The following is a 14,840-nucleotide window of genomic DNA, read 5'->3' as shown; positions in this document are numbered from 1 at the left end:
TTTTAGTGTAGATGCCATTAGTATACGATAATTCAATTACAATTATCAATATGATTGGAAATAGGTTGACAGCAACCCGGTCAAAAGTAATTACTCCAAAAACAAACTGGGCAGGATAAGAAATTGTCCAAATAGTAGATGATCAAAAAATATCCCATGCATTTTTTAAGCATTTTCAAGGGATGTAATCTAAGGAGAAATTCTTTTAAAATTATGACATGCTAGCGAATGCAAATCAAAGACGTTTTAGCTGGATGATATTCAAAGATAGAGGATGATGAGAGAGCTAAAGACATAGTCAAAAAACAAATTAAGGGGTAGAACAAGAGGAGAACCTGGGATGAGAGCACCCTGTCCAGGAGAAAGAATGGAAGAAAACAATTATATTATATACATATGTATATATATATAATATATGTTATTATATGTATGATATATATGGTATATATCAATATATCTACATACATAGTTATTTGTAGATTTTTTTATTTTACAAATTTTTTTGCAATTTTTTCTCATCCGTATTATATAATTCTCCCAATCATCCAATAAGGAAATGGACAGATGTTATTAACCCTGTTTTAGAGATGAGAAGGATGAAACCTCTGTAATAAGAAATTTGCGCCAAGCTTTGAAGTGCCAGATTTGAGCCTGTGTCTTTCACTATTCTTCCTATTGGATCATGCCAGTTCTTCAAAATGGAAAAAGAACTAAACTGGAAGAGTGGACACTGGAATAAATTTCTATTCTGGATGTTTCTAAATAGATAACTTAACACTTTATTTTTCTGGGCTTCACTGTTTTCATTTGTCAGATAGAAAAATGGAACTACCAGTGTTTTGTGCAAATGTCTGATACTCAGAGATATTTCCCACTGCGATACACACACGTATCTGAAACGAAACACCGTGTAGCCCTACTGCGTGCAAAGAGCTCCGATAGTTCCAAACCAGTCTGTGGTTTCTAAATGTTGGTCATGATCCATAAAATAGATTTCATGATCCACCAACTCATTGCAACTTTGGACTGGATAGATGAGATCTTTTCCAATTCTCTTGTCATGTGGTACTGTGAGTCTAGAGTGAATTCATCGGACCAGAATAATCTATGGATGGGAAAAATGAGCTTTCTAATTGGAGAATTGTCAACCCATCTGAGTCACTGTCATTACTATGAAAAATCAGAAGCACTCCTGAAACAAAACAAAATCACAGCAGGAGCAAGTACCAGCAGGCTCCACCCAACTCCCACCCAAGGAATCAGTTGATTCTGTTGGGTTCAGAGCTGTCGATTTGCAATAAGACAATTTAATAATAACGCTGGTGGTCTATGTACAGATACTAGTGATTTCATTTTTAACATGTTTCAGTATCACTTCCAAACGTTCTCGTGGGCTGGGCAGACGCTGTTATTACGCCCTTTGCACAGACCAAAAGGTAAGAAGCTGAAAGACTAAATGGCCCCCCAAGCTCGGTGCTTTGAACGGTATTTGGACAACTTGCTTTTGATAAGTGACTATGAAGTGTTATTGAATTAGGCTGCAGTGATAGAAGGTCATAGAACAAGTTCACACTGAGAACTGACTTCTTGGCTCTAATTCAGGTTTTTACAACCTGTGCTATGCTACCTGAGTGACTCTAGCAAGTGAACTCCAGAATACCTTGAAGCGGGCCCTCTTTCTAGATCTCATTAAAACCAACCTTCAAGACAGAAGCAACATTATTTTCTTTTTTGACTGATAGGAAAATGACTTGTTTATGTCTGTTTATGCCCTCGCATACATACCTCAGCTTTTGCAAATTTAACTTATTTTATGCTTATGTTTGATGTCGTTTAACCATTTAAAATGAGAGAGCCAAACGTCGTTTCCATTTCTTGCAAGTGTGATTTTGCTTTAAGGAGGTGGGTTTGACATGATCCCACCAATACCGAAGTTTCCATGATTTAAATAAAGAATTTAAAATGTTTTCTTTAGTGCCCATCTTGCAATCACAAAAATATGGTGTTTTAAACACAGTTCCTTGGACTGCTTATTCTTTTGTTAATTTATTCAACCATATTTGAGTGAATCCATTGTCCAGCAGCGTAGAGACACACAGGAACGAATAGTTTAGTGAGCTAATGTTAGGGGAAGAGATCAATGCTAAGGATACAGGGATATTACTGCCCCGTGGCTATTTTTTCTTAGGGGGGTGGGGAATATCTACACCTTGTGCCCCTGAAGATTTTGGATACAATCACCACCAAGAACAGTGGTTTCACTCAGGAACTGAATCTGTCCTGAATAACTCCTAATACACTACTAAAATCAAAATGCATTAGTGAAATAAAACACAAGTACCATAAGTACTTGCTCTTGGAGTCTTTGAGACTGTCTGTTCCTTCCTGGTGAATCTTGAGTACTAAGCTAAATTAATGACCACCATTATTCCCTTTATTTGCAGGCCGATTCTATCTACTTATTTTGTAATACCATGTGAGCGCTCACTGTCATTTTTCCAAGAATCTATTCCCTTTGCATTTACATTTTTGTCTTTTGTCCACTTGCTTTCCAGGCAGGCAGGTCACACTGACTCTGCTGCGTGCTTCCATGGGTGATTATGGAGCTCAGTGATGACGCATCCATTTCATCATCTCCTGAGTCATTTAAAATTGAACTAGGGAGAAGGCTGGCAGAAACGTGGTAGCAAATAATTCTTCACTATCCACCAGGTGCTGACCTTGTTAGCCTGGAATTTCTGTGCTTCATAAATCATGTTTCAAATGATTGTACCTTCCTCGGAATAGGGTCAGCCCAGAAGCGAACACCCAGGATCTCTGCAAGCAGTCCCGTAGGGCGCTCCAGCAGGCAGGCTATGGCTTCAACTGGACAATTTTCCAACTTCAACTAACTCGGTGTTTCATTCCAGCTAAACAGCAAAGGAGAACATACCTCCAGGAGTTACTGCAGCAAATGGGGCTTCTGTAGCGCATCTCAGGGGGCTAAGCAAACAGCTGGACTGGTGGGCAGGTGAACGGGGTGGTGATCTGCCTTGGGGCTTCTCGGCTGGTGATGCGGATAGACGGGGGTGTCCGTATGGAGCAGCCAGGTGACACTGGGGTAGTCGGAGCCCCAGACAGGTGTCTCCACAATGAAAAGTCTCACTTGTTTACACCCTTGTGCTTGACAGATGTTCTCATTTTTAACGGGCATCGTAACAAGATAAAGGCCAGAAAGCATGGCTACGTGGTGTGACCTTGAGCAACTAGCAAGGTTCTCCCAAACCCTCCACCGACTGCCACCATACCTCCCCTCTGGCCTGTCAACCATGCCTGCAATAGTGCCATTAGAGCCTCATTTTTAAAGATGAAAAATATTCCTGTTTTAAATTATTAATATGCTATTATGATTTAGTCATTCGGATTATTTTCAACATGACATTTACTAAGTATGTGTTTTACAAAGCAGGACAAAGGTAGGGGAAGTGCTCTGGGCACCAGGGGTGACTAGGGCAAGATTTTAATTTCTCTGATCCTCAGTTTTCTCATCCATTAAATGAAGGTGTTGACTGGATACTTTATAAAGCCCTTTTCAGGTGTTTTGTTTTGTTTTTCCAAGCCTGTGACACCAAAATTAAATTTTGTCTGTAACTTAAGTTGACCAGTTTTCCCTTGGCCTTGACCTAAAAGCGAAAATAGTCCGTGAAGGCTTTAGGCTGGCTGGGAAGGGGTTTGGTCGTACACGTAACTGAGCCTGATTTGAGAGCTCAAGTTTCCCCTTTCAAAATGCCACTTCTGTTGGTGTTTCTTACTGCGTCAAATTGCAAAACTACTCAGCTGCCCTTGGCCTGGGGTCTTGCATATGTGACTGAGCCTAGACCCTCGCTCCCGTCCTGAGTGGCGTGGGTCTGCCCCAGGCAGTTGCAAGAGGAAGGGAGATGAACTCTACCGTGTTAAGTTATCACACATTGGATCTGCTTGTTAACTTGGTGTAACCTACCCGGACAATATGCTCCCGGATCACCTGCAGTGTCATTTTATTGGCTTCTCTGTCTTTGCTCCAAATCATTACTCTTTTAGACCCATATCCCTGTCACCACCTTCTTCAATAACCTGCCAGTGTTCCCTGGAATATACGGGATCAAGGATCTAGCGCTTCACCCTACAATACAAGACCCTCTATTTACCTCTTTAGCACTGGTCCCCCTTGCCTCCAGGGTGGACGTTCCTCAAATGTTGCTATGACTGATGTCAGAGAAATTACTCCCTGTGTTCTCTTCATATTGAAGTCCTTAATCCATTTTGACTTTATTTTTGTGTATGGTGTTAGAAAGTTGTCCAGTTTCATTGTTTTACATGTAGCTGTCCAATTTTCCCAGCACCATTTATTGAAAAGACTGTATTTTCCCCATTGTATATTCATACCTCCTTTGTCATAGATTAGTTGACCATATAAATGTGGGTTTATTTCTGGGGTCTCTACCCTGCTCTATTGATCTATGTGTCTATTTTCGTACCGGTACCATACCGTTTTGATTGCTATAGCTTTGTAGTATTTCTTGAAATCTAGAATTGTGATGCTTCCAGCTTTGTTCTTTTTTTCAGGGTTGCTTTGGCTATTTGGGGTCTTCTTTGGTTCCATACAAATTTCAGTATTTTTTGTTCTAGTTTTGTAAAAAAAAAAATTAAAATAAATGCTGTTAGTATTTCGATAGGGATTGCATTGAATCTGTAGGGTTTTTTTTTTTTTTTTTGCGTAATATGGACATTTTGCCAATATTAATTCTTCCAACCTATGAGCATGAAACATCTTTCCATTTGTTTGTGTCATCATCAATTTCTTTCAGCAGTGTTTTATAGTTTTCACAGTATAGGCATTTCACCTCTTTCGCTAAGTTTATTCCTAGGTATTTTGTTCTTTTTGGTGCAATTGTAAATAATTTTTTTAAATTTCTCTTTCTGTGACTTCATTGTTAGTGCATAGAAATGCTACTGATTTCTGGGTATTGACTTTTTTATCCTGCCACTTTACTGAATTCATTGATTACTTCTAACAGTTTTTCAGTGGAATCTTTGGGATTTTCTATTTGTAGTATCATGACATCTGCAAATAGTGATAGTTTAATTTCTTCTTTACCAATATGGATGCCTCTTATTTCTTTTTCTTGTGTGATTGCTGCAGCTAGGACTTCTAGTACTATATTGAATAAATGGGGAAATAGTGGACATCCTTGTCTTGTTCCTGACCTTAGAGCAAAAGCTCTCAGTTCTTCATCATTGAGGATGAGGTAAGCTGTGGGTTTTTCATATATGCTTAGAGGTACGTTCCCTCTAACCCCATTTTGTTGAGAGTTTTTATCATGAATGGATGTTGAATCTTGTCAAATAATTTTTCTGCACCTATGGAAATGATCATATGATTTTTATCCTTCATTTTCTTGATGTGGTGTATGATGTGGATTGATTTGTGAATATTAAACCATCCTTGCATGCCGGGAATAAATCCCATCTGATCATGGTGAATGATCTTTTTAATGTATTGTTGTATGTGATTTGTTAATATTTGTTGAAGAACTTTGTATTTATGTTCAGCAGGAATACTGGCCTGTAATTCTCTTTTTTTGTGGTGTCTATATCTGGTTTTGGTATCATGATAATGCTGGTCACCATAGAGTGAAATGTATTTGGAAGCTTTTCTTCCTCTTCTATTTTTTGGAATAGTTTGGGGAGACTAGGTATCAACTCTTCTTTAAATGTCTGGTAGAATTCACTTATGAATCCATCTGATCCTGAAATTTTATTTTTTGGTAGTTTTTTGAGGATGGATTGAATTTTGTTACTCTGTTCAGTTTTCCTCTTTCTTTCTGGTTCAGTTTTGTAAGATTTTACGTGTAGAGGAATTTATCCATTTCTAGGTTGTCCAGTTTGTTAGCATATAATTTTTCATAGTATTCTCTTATAATCCTTTGTATTTTTGTGATATTGGTTGTTACTTCTCCTCTCTTGTTTCTGATTTTATTTATTTGGGTTTTTGTCTTTTTTTCTTGATGAGTCCAGCTAAGGGTTTGTCAATTTTGTTTATCTTTTTAAAGAACCAGGTGTTGGTTTCATTGATTCTTTCTATTGGTTTTTTTTTTTTCCCAGTCTCTAACTTCATTTCTTCTCTGGTCTTTATTATTTCCTTTCTTCTACTTACCTTGGACTTCATTTACCTTTTCTAGTTCCTTTAGACAGAGGTCAGGTTATTGGAGTTTTTTCTTGTTTCTTAAGGTTGGCCTGTGTTGCTATATACTTCCTTCTTAGAGCTGCTTTTGTGATGTCCCAGAGATTTTGGACTGGTGTGTTTTCATTTTCATTTGTCTCCATGTATTTATTTCTTCTTTGATTGCTTCAATGACCCATTGGTTGCTTGGTATCATGTTATTTAGTCTGCATGTTTTTTTCTTGTGATTTATTTCTATTTTCATACTGTTGTGGTTAGAAAATATGCATGATATTATTTCCATCTTCTTAAATTTATTGAAGCTTGCTTTATGGCCTAATATGTGATCTATTCTGGAGAATAGTGTTCTGTACACATTTGAAAAGAATGTGCAATCTGTTGGTCTTGGATGGAATGTTCTATATATATCTGTTATGTCCATCTGGTGCAATGTATCATTCAAAGACATTCTTTCCTTATTGGTTTTCTGTCTGAATGATCTATTCATTGATTTAAGTGAAATATTAGAGTCCCCTACTCTTATTATATTGCCATCAAGTTCTCTCCTTATGTCCATTAATATTTGCTTTATGTATTTAGGTGCTCTGGTGTTGGGCGCATAGACATTTACAATTGTTTTATCTTCTTGGAGCGTTGAGCCTTTTATCATTATGCAATGCCCTTCTTTGTCTCTTGTTACAGTCTATTTTGTCTGAGATAAGTATTGCTACCCAGACTTTTTTTTTGCTTCCATTTGCATGGTGAACATTTTTCCATCCTTTCTTTTTCAGTGTGTATGTACTTTTAGGTCTGAAGTAAATCTCTTGTAGGCAATGTATAGTTGGGTCTTGTTTTTTTTTTTTTTTTTTTTTTTTACCCATTCTGCCACTCTGTGTCTTTCAATTGAAGCATTTAGGCCATTTACATTTACAGTAATTATTGATGGGTATGTACTTATTTCTATTTTTAAAATTTGTTTTCTGGTTGGTTTTGTAGTTCTTTGTTCTTTTCTTCTTCTCTTGTTCTCTTTCTCTGTGATCAGTGAGTATCTATAGTGTTTTCTTTGGCTTTCTTTTTATTTTTTGTGTATCTATCAAAGGTTTTGGGTTTGTGATTACCACTAGTTTCATATATAACATCTTAAGTAAATAGTCTATATTAATTTGATGGTTGTTTAAGTTCTAACACATTCTAAAAAAAAGAAATTTCTTTTTCCTCTTGTCTTTCCTTTTCATTCCCTTCTCCACATTTTATGTGTATGTTGTCATAGTTCACATCCTTTTATTCATATTTGTCTTATGTCTAATTATAGCCATTTCTTTTCCACTTCAAAAATCCCTTTAATATTCTTTGTGAGGGTGGTTTAGTGGTGATAAACTCCTTTATCTTTTATTTGTCTGGGAAACCCTATCTCTTCTGCAGATCTGAATGATAATCTTGCCAGTAGAGTATTCTTGGTTGTAGATTTTTTCCTTTCAGCCCTTTGAATATATCATGCCACTTTCTTTTGGTGTGCAAAGTTTTTGCAGAGAGATTGTCTAGAAGTCTTATAGGTTTTCCCTTGTAGGTAATTTTTTGTTTCTGTCTTGCTGCTTTTAGGATTCTCTTTTTAACTTTGACTATTTTAATTACTATGTGCCATGTTGTAGACCTCCTTGAGTTCATCTTGTTTGGAACTCTCTGTGCTTCTTGATCTTGGCAATCTATTTCACTCCTTAGGTTAGGTTATTATTTCCTCAAATAATTTTTCTACACCTTTCTCTCTTCTTCTTCTGGGACCCCCTATAATGCGAATGTTTGTTTGCTTGATATTGTCAAAGAGAGCTCTTAATCTGTCCTCATTTTTAAAAAATTCTTTTCTCTTTTTGTTTTTCAGCTTGTGTGCTTTATATTACCCTGACTTCCAGATCACTGATCCTTTCTTCTGCCTCCTCTAATCTACTGTTGATTCCCTCTCGTGTGCTTTCTATTTCAGTTATTGTATTCTTCAGCTCTGATTGGCTCTTTTTAATATGTTCTTTCTCTTTATTGAAGGTCTCACTGAGTTCTTTCACTCTTTTCTCCAGCCAATGAGTAGCTTTATCGTTACTTTTAATTCTTTTTTTTTAAGATTTTATTTATTTATTTGACAGAGATAGAGACAGCCAGCAAGAGAGGGAACATAAGCAGGGGGAGTGGGAGAGGAAGAAGCAGGCTACCAGAGGAAGAGCCTGATGTGGGGCTCGATCCCAGAACGCTGGGATCACGCCGGGAGCTGAAGGCAGATGCTTAATGACTGCGCCACCCAGGCGCCCTGATCATTACTTTTAATTCTTTATCAGGCATATTCTCTTTTTAATTTCCTTTTACTGAGGCTTCTTCTTATTCTTTCTTTTGGAGCATATTCCTCTGTCTCCCTATTTTGCATGACCTTCTGTGTTTGTTCTTTGGTTTAGGAAAAATAGCTACTTCTAAACTTGAAGGAGTGGTATTATGTACAGAGGCCCTTATGCAGACTGTGTGTGCTTGTGACCTTTGCTGGCTGGCTGGTGCTCCGCCTATATATGCTAATTTTTTCTTTTAAACCACGCCTTTTTAAAGAGAGAATAAATAAAATAATAATAATAATAAAGGAGAAAAGAATATAATGAAAGAAAAAAGGAAAAAAGAAAAGAAAGAGAACAAGAAAGAAAAGAACAAACCAAAAAGCAAAGCAAAACAAGACACATTTTAAATAGTAAAAGAAAATAAGACAGTAAAAATTTAAAAAAAAAAGAAAAAAGAAAAGAAAAGAAGAAAAGAAAAGAAAAAAAGAAAAGAAAAGAAAAGAAAAGAGAAAGGAAAGGAAAGGAAAGGAAAGGAAAGGAAAGGAAAGGAAAGGAAAGGAAAGGAAAGGAAAGGAAAGGAAAGGAACAACACAAAACCGTAGCTTGTTTTCTGTGACCCGGCACCACAGGGCACCTGGTGTGGGCTTGTGGACCCTGGGCTCGCAGAGGTCACCAGCTCACTGTGAGCCAGACCCTGTTCCTGGAGGTGGAGGGGGAGAGAGGAGGATTCCCACATTTGCTTGGCCGTTTTAAACTGTGGCACTTTTTTGTGCCTCAGTGCAACTGAGGCTGGTGTGGGCTTGTGGACCCTGGGCTCCCCGAAGTTGCAAGCTCCCTGAGACGACCGGACCTGCCTGTTATGGTGTCTGGATCCTGCTCTGGTCCAGGTTTCTAAGGTGGGGTGGCAGGGCAGGCCGTCTGACCTGGAGAGCTTTCCCACAGCCTCTCCTCTACTTTGCAGAGCTCTGGTATTACCGCTTTCAAATGCTAGTTTCTCTTTTAAACCTTGGCTTTTTTTTCTGTGCCCAACGGCAGAGGGATCTGTTCCCTGTCCCCTCAGTACATTCCCACCCCCCACTGCTCTTGGCAGCGTTGGGGCTGGGGGTTCCTTTTGTTACTCTGTCCCTGTGTCTCCCTGTTCTCACTGTCTTTGGTTGTTTAGTAGCTGTTCAGTTACCCTCAGTTCTCCCTCAGGGGGAATTGTTCTATTAACAGGTGTAATTTGGTGTGCTTTGTGCAGGGGGCAAGTTCAGGGTCTTCCTACGTCACCATCTTGAACTGGAAACTCATACACCATCTCGAAATTCTTAACAGTTTGGGGTTATATTTTTTAGCAAGAAGCCCACATGTGCATGTTACGCTCACCCTGTGCATTACGTAGCTGGTCCTGACCCGACACATGTGCAGAACCAAATGGCCCACATGAGAGCTCTGGGACACCTTGGCAGCAAGGTGGTGGCCTTAAGGACAACCTCTGGGAATGGCAGAGCAGACACATATTGCAGAGCCCGGGAATCCATGTTCGTGACCACGCACAGGACATGTGCCAAACCCTGAGGGGTCAAAGGGGCGGAGTGGAGACTAGGCTGCCCGCCATCCTGCAGGTGGGTGATGAATAAAGAAAAGTCCTTTCTGGGGCGCCTGGGGGGCTCAGTCGGTGAAGCATCTGCCTTCGGCTCAGGTCATGATCGCAAGGGCCTGGGATCGAGTCCTGCACTGGGTTCCTTGCTCAGTAGGAGCCTGCCACTCCCCCTCCTTGTGCTCACTCCCTCTCTCTCTGTCTCTCTGAAAAATAAATAAAGTCTTTTAAAAAAAATCCTCTCTGTTTTTATTATGGGGAACTCCCTGTAACCCGTAGGCAACAATCACCTAAGGCAAAACAGACCTCAGCTGAAAAGCCAAAAAGAGGCTGGCTTGAGAGAGAAAAACCATAACATTCAAAAAACAAGTATGTTTAGGGGCGCCTGGGTGGCTCAGTCGTTAAGCGCCTGCCTTTGGCTCAGGGCGTGATCCCGGCGTTCTGGGATCGAGCCCCACATCAGGCTCCTCCGATGGGAGCCTGCTTCTTCCTCTCCCACTCCCCCTGCTGTGTTCCCTCTCTCGCTGGCTGCGTCTCTCTCTGTCAAATAAATAAATAAAATCTTTAAAAAAAAAAAAAAAGCAAGTACGTTTGAAAGCATTTACTTTCTCTGCTATCCAGGGAGGCAGTCTGAGAGCGGGCTTATGCCAGACTTAGAATCTCTAATCTATATTTTTAAAATTTATTTGTATTCCTTTGAAAACAGGAAAAGGAAACACAAATTCAAGTGTTCACCCAGGAAACATAACTTGGCTCTGCTGTTTGGTCTCAGATAGACGCACGGAAACACGGAGGAATCATTACACACTCCAGCAAATCAATAACTGTGTGCGGCCACTGAAAAGGGCCAGTGTATTGGGATCGTAGCACATAACCAACTCTCGGTGACCATTCCCTTCACGAGTGGGTGAAGTCTGGTACACACATTAGCAGGATTCCAGAGCCTGGGAAGTAGGCAGAGGTGAGAAGAGACACGACAGAAGGAGAAACAAAACAAAAATTAACAAGCAGGCCCCAAACCTCTATTTATGCATCAAAACTAGAGAGAGACGAAGGAACCACAGGGGGGAAGCCTGCCCTAGGTAACATCACCCCACTCCGATGACCCCTGCTGAGGGCCGTGCCCCGACGTATGCTTTCTATGCACATCTGTGAAAGATCTTTACATGCCTTAACTTATGTAGTGTTTGTGACGACTTATGACGTCATGAAGAGTAGTCACAATTTACAGAACGAGGCAACTGAGGCACAGTGGGATTGACTGACTTGTCCCAAATCGCACAGCTGGTAAATGGGGTTGAGGGGTCCAGCCTCCGGCCAGATCCTGGGTGATTTCTCAAGCCCAGCCGTGAACAATGACACAGGCTTCCCCTGGCAGACCTCACTGGGGAAAGTCACCTTCTCTCCCCATACCAACTGGGCCCCCAGCCTGAGCATTTCGGTCCCCAGGGGGAGTTGCAGGCAGGGACCGAGATCCCTCTGCTGGCCTTGCTCAGGCAGACTTGCATTCCGGGCCCAGCTGTCCCCATTTCTCGGTCTCTGTCTGGGGACCGCTGTCAAGGGACCCGACCTCCCCTCCCCCAGCCTCAGGGTCCGTCAAACTACCAGAGCCTCCTGCTTGGGGTTTATCCACAGTGAGATGATCCCCATGTCTGCACCTGACCCTTCACTGGGGGGCCGGGCGGGTAGGGCAAAGGTGGAGAACGGGGGAGCCCATGCCTCTTCCTGGTTTTGCCCCTCGCTTATACTATCCCAGTGAGTGACGAAAGGCTCACTCTTTCATTTGGGCCTGTTGGTAATTCACTGCTCCGAATCCTGGCAGCTCAGATCCCTCCCCTGACACAGGTCTGTTCCGTTTTGGTTTCGTAGTTTCCACCCCCGGTGAATGTCACCCTAATGGAAATAAATGCGGTTTAAGTGCCAGAGGTTGGATTCCCGTGAGCTGGCTTAGTCTGTGCTAAAGAAGTCCCACACCTGGGCGAGGTTGCTGGGGTTCACCATAGGGTGTCACGGGAGGTGTGGAGAGGTTACAGGCAGAAGTTTCCAGAAGAAAGGTGTTGTCAATGCACAGTGTTGTGTCCCTTGAAACTGATTTGTTAGAGGAAAACCCTGATTGGCAGGCAATGCTGTTTCCTCCAGCTTCTATGCATATGTGACATATAATTTACTAAGAATGTCACCTTTGTGGCTTAGGTGCTCTTCACGCACCTGTCGGAACCCCTGGGGAAGCCTGCTGCTGCCCCAGCCTTTTAACTGGGGGCGAGGCATAGATGAATGGGACAAAAAGATTTCAGTGGAGCTGAAATCCTCTTCTGTTGATTCAGTAGTCAGCCCATTAGCTAGAGATCAAAACTCAGTGGAAAGACTCATTAACAAATTAATAGAGCTTTCTCTTTACATTTCTATTATAAAGGATTATTTTTTTAATTTGAGTTAAATCCCTTGCTTTGGGTACTGGTCAGGGTTCTCCAATAGGATATATAGAGAGATGTAAGAAATTTATTCTAGAAATTGGTTCACTTGAATAGGGGACCCGTCTGCAAGCTGGAGAGCCAGGAAAGCCGGTGTTGATGAGTCTGCGTCCAAAGGCTACTGGTGTTAAGTCCTCATCAGAGTCTGAAAGTGCGAGAAGGAGGAGTCCTGATATTCAAGGGTGGAAGATGGATGTCTCAGCTCGAGCAGAGAGAGAAAGCGAATGTGCCCTTCTTCTGTCCTTTTGTTCTATCTGGGCTCTCAGTGGATGGGATGACACCCCCTCCACACTGGGGAGGGCCGTCTGCTTGACTCAGTTGACCCTTTCCAATGTTAATCTGATCTGGAAAGATCCTCCCAGATATGCTAAAAAATATTGCTTTACCAGTTATCTGGGGATCCTTTAGCACAGGCAAGTTGACACATAAAATTAACCCTTACGCTTTCTTTATAATGTTATCATTACACAAGTAACACATACTCATGTTAGAAAAATGGAAAATACAGATTTTGTCATAATTATCAATTACACACCCTCTTGGTACCTAGATAAATTTACTATTGGCATTTCAATGGATATAAGTCCATGAGGTTTGGTTAATACATGTCGTGAATTTCTCCTATTATTTGCAAGTATTTGCATATGAAAATCACCTGGATGTCTATTCTTGGTTAATTATAAAGGAGAGATAGAAACTTTTGAAAGTTTAAGCATGTCAATAAGTCAGGAACGCACAGCAATGAGAAGGTAGAGAAGACTTAATTCAGCAAGGGATAAGCAAGAACCCTGTGCCTGAGAATGCCAATTGCTCTCACTTGCTGAGGGTCCCTGTTCCTTCTGCTTGTCCCACCTGACATTCTAGTGTGGCTGAGAGAGGCTTATTCCATCCATTGAAGGGCCGCATTCCAGACTGAGTTACCCACATTCTTGCTGATGGAAGTGTTTGGTATTAACTGAACAAAACGAAACCAAGCTGAATTTCTCTAAGGGAAGTTCAAGACCTTTTTAAAGACAGGGTTTTCGCAGATGATTCTGGTTCCTGTAAAAATGAATCTGTCACTTCTTCTAGCATAAATATGTCTGATATGGGCTCCACTCCCCATTAAGTAAAAAAGGAATAACATCTACCATTGATTGAACTGATTTCTACAGCAGACCCTATGCTCTGTGCTAGGGGCTTTAATATCTTTTTTATGATGTAATCATTAACTCAGTGAAGGAGGCATTATTAACGCAATTTTACAAATGAGGTGCTTATTGCCCAAACAGGGTAAGTAAAAACTTATTTGATGTCATGCAACCTTCATACAGACACAGAACTTAAAGCAGCATAGTCTGGCTCTGAGGCTGATTGTTCTTCCGACACCGCACCTGAGACTCATCCTGGAAGGAACTGACGTGAGTGGTTATTTACAAAATGAAGTCAATGGCAACTCTTTACTTAATGGTGGTGATTTAGCACATAGGATAGTATCCTCTGTTCTGTGAGCCTGAAAGTGCTAGAAAATATTGTGGCTCAAACCATCAATCATCTTCGGTAAAAAGGACTTTGTCAGGATCCCCAGTAATTAAATCATCAGTACCCTCTTCCCCCATGCTCCCCCCCCCAAAAAAAAAATCCAGGAAATTAAGATTTCAAATGCATCTTAAAAATGTAACTTATTTTAAAGACTATGATGATTAGGAGAGATAATTACCAAGAAGAACCTTAAGTATATTCCTATCCTAGGAATTCTCCCCTACGACTTCTGAAATAATAAAAAAGCTTAAAAACAAACACTCTCATCAAAGAATTACTTATAATTGCAATAACAAAAAGAGACCATAAATTCAAGACTTGAATATAGAAAATATTTGTAACATTAGATAAAAAATGTAAAACTATATTTATAGGCTGAGAGTAAAAATGTAAAAGAAAAAAATATGCATAACAACAGCCTGGAAGAGAAATCAGCAAAATTTTTACCAGGTGTCCTTTCAGAGTGGTAAGATTACAGGTACATTTTTCTTCCTTATGTTATTACGCACGTGCTCTTTTTTTTCTTTAGTGAGCATATGTTGCGCTTAAAAACAGAAGAAAATTAAAATTTCAATTTGCAACCACAAGCTGGTCATTGATACAGGTCCTCCTCATGTTTAATGTACATATGTTCCCCTGAAGAGTTGGTTCAAAATGCAGATTCCGAGGAAGTGTGAGATTCTGAATGTCTCACAAGCTCCCAGGCTATGCCAATGCTGCTGGTCTGGGGACCACGCTTTGAGTTGGGTTTCATGTAGAATAATCAAGAAAGAATCCTTCTG

This window comes from Ailuropoda melanoleuca, chromosome 15, assembly GCF_002007445.2.
Source record: "Ailuropoda melanoleuca isolate Jingjing chromosome 15, ASM200744v2, whole genome shotgun sequence".
Lineage (NCBI taxonomy): Eukaryota > Metazoa > Chordata > Mammalia > Carnivora > Ursidae > Ailuropoda > Ailuropoda melanoleuca.
The sequence above is the reverse complement of the archived record's forward strand: the minus strand, read 5'-3'. Positions refer to the sequence as shown.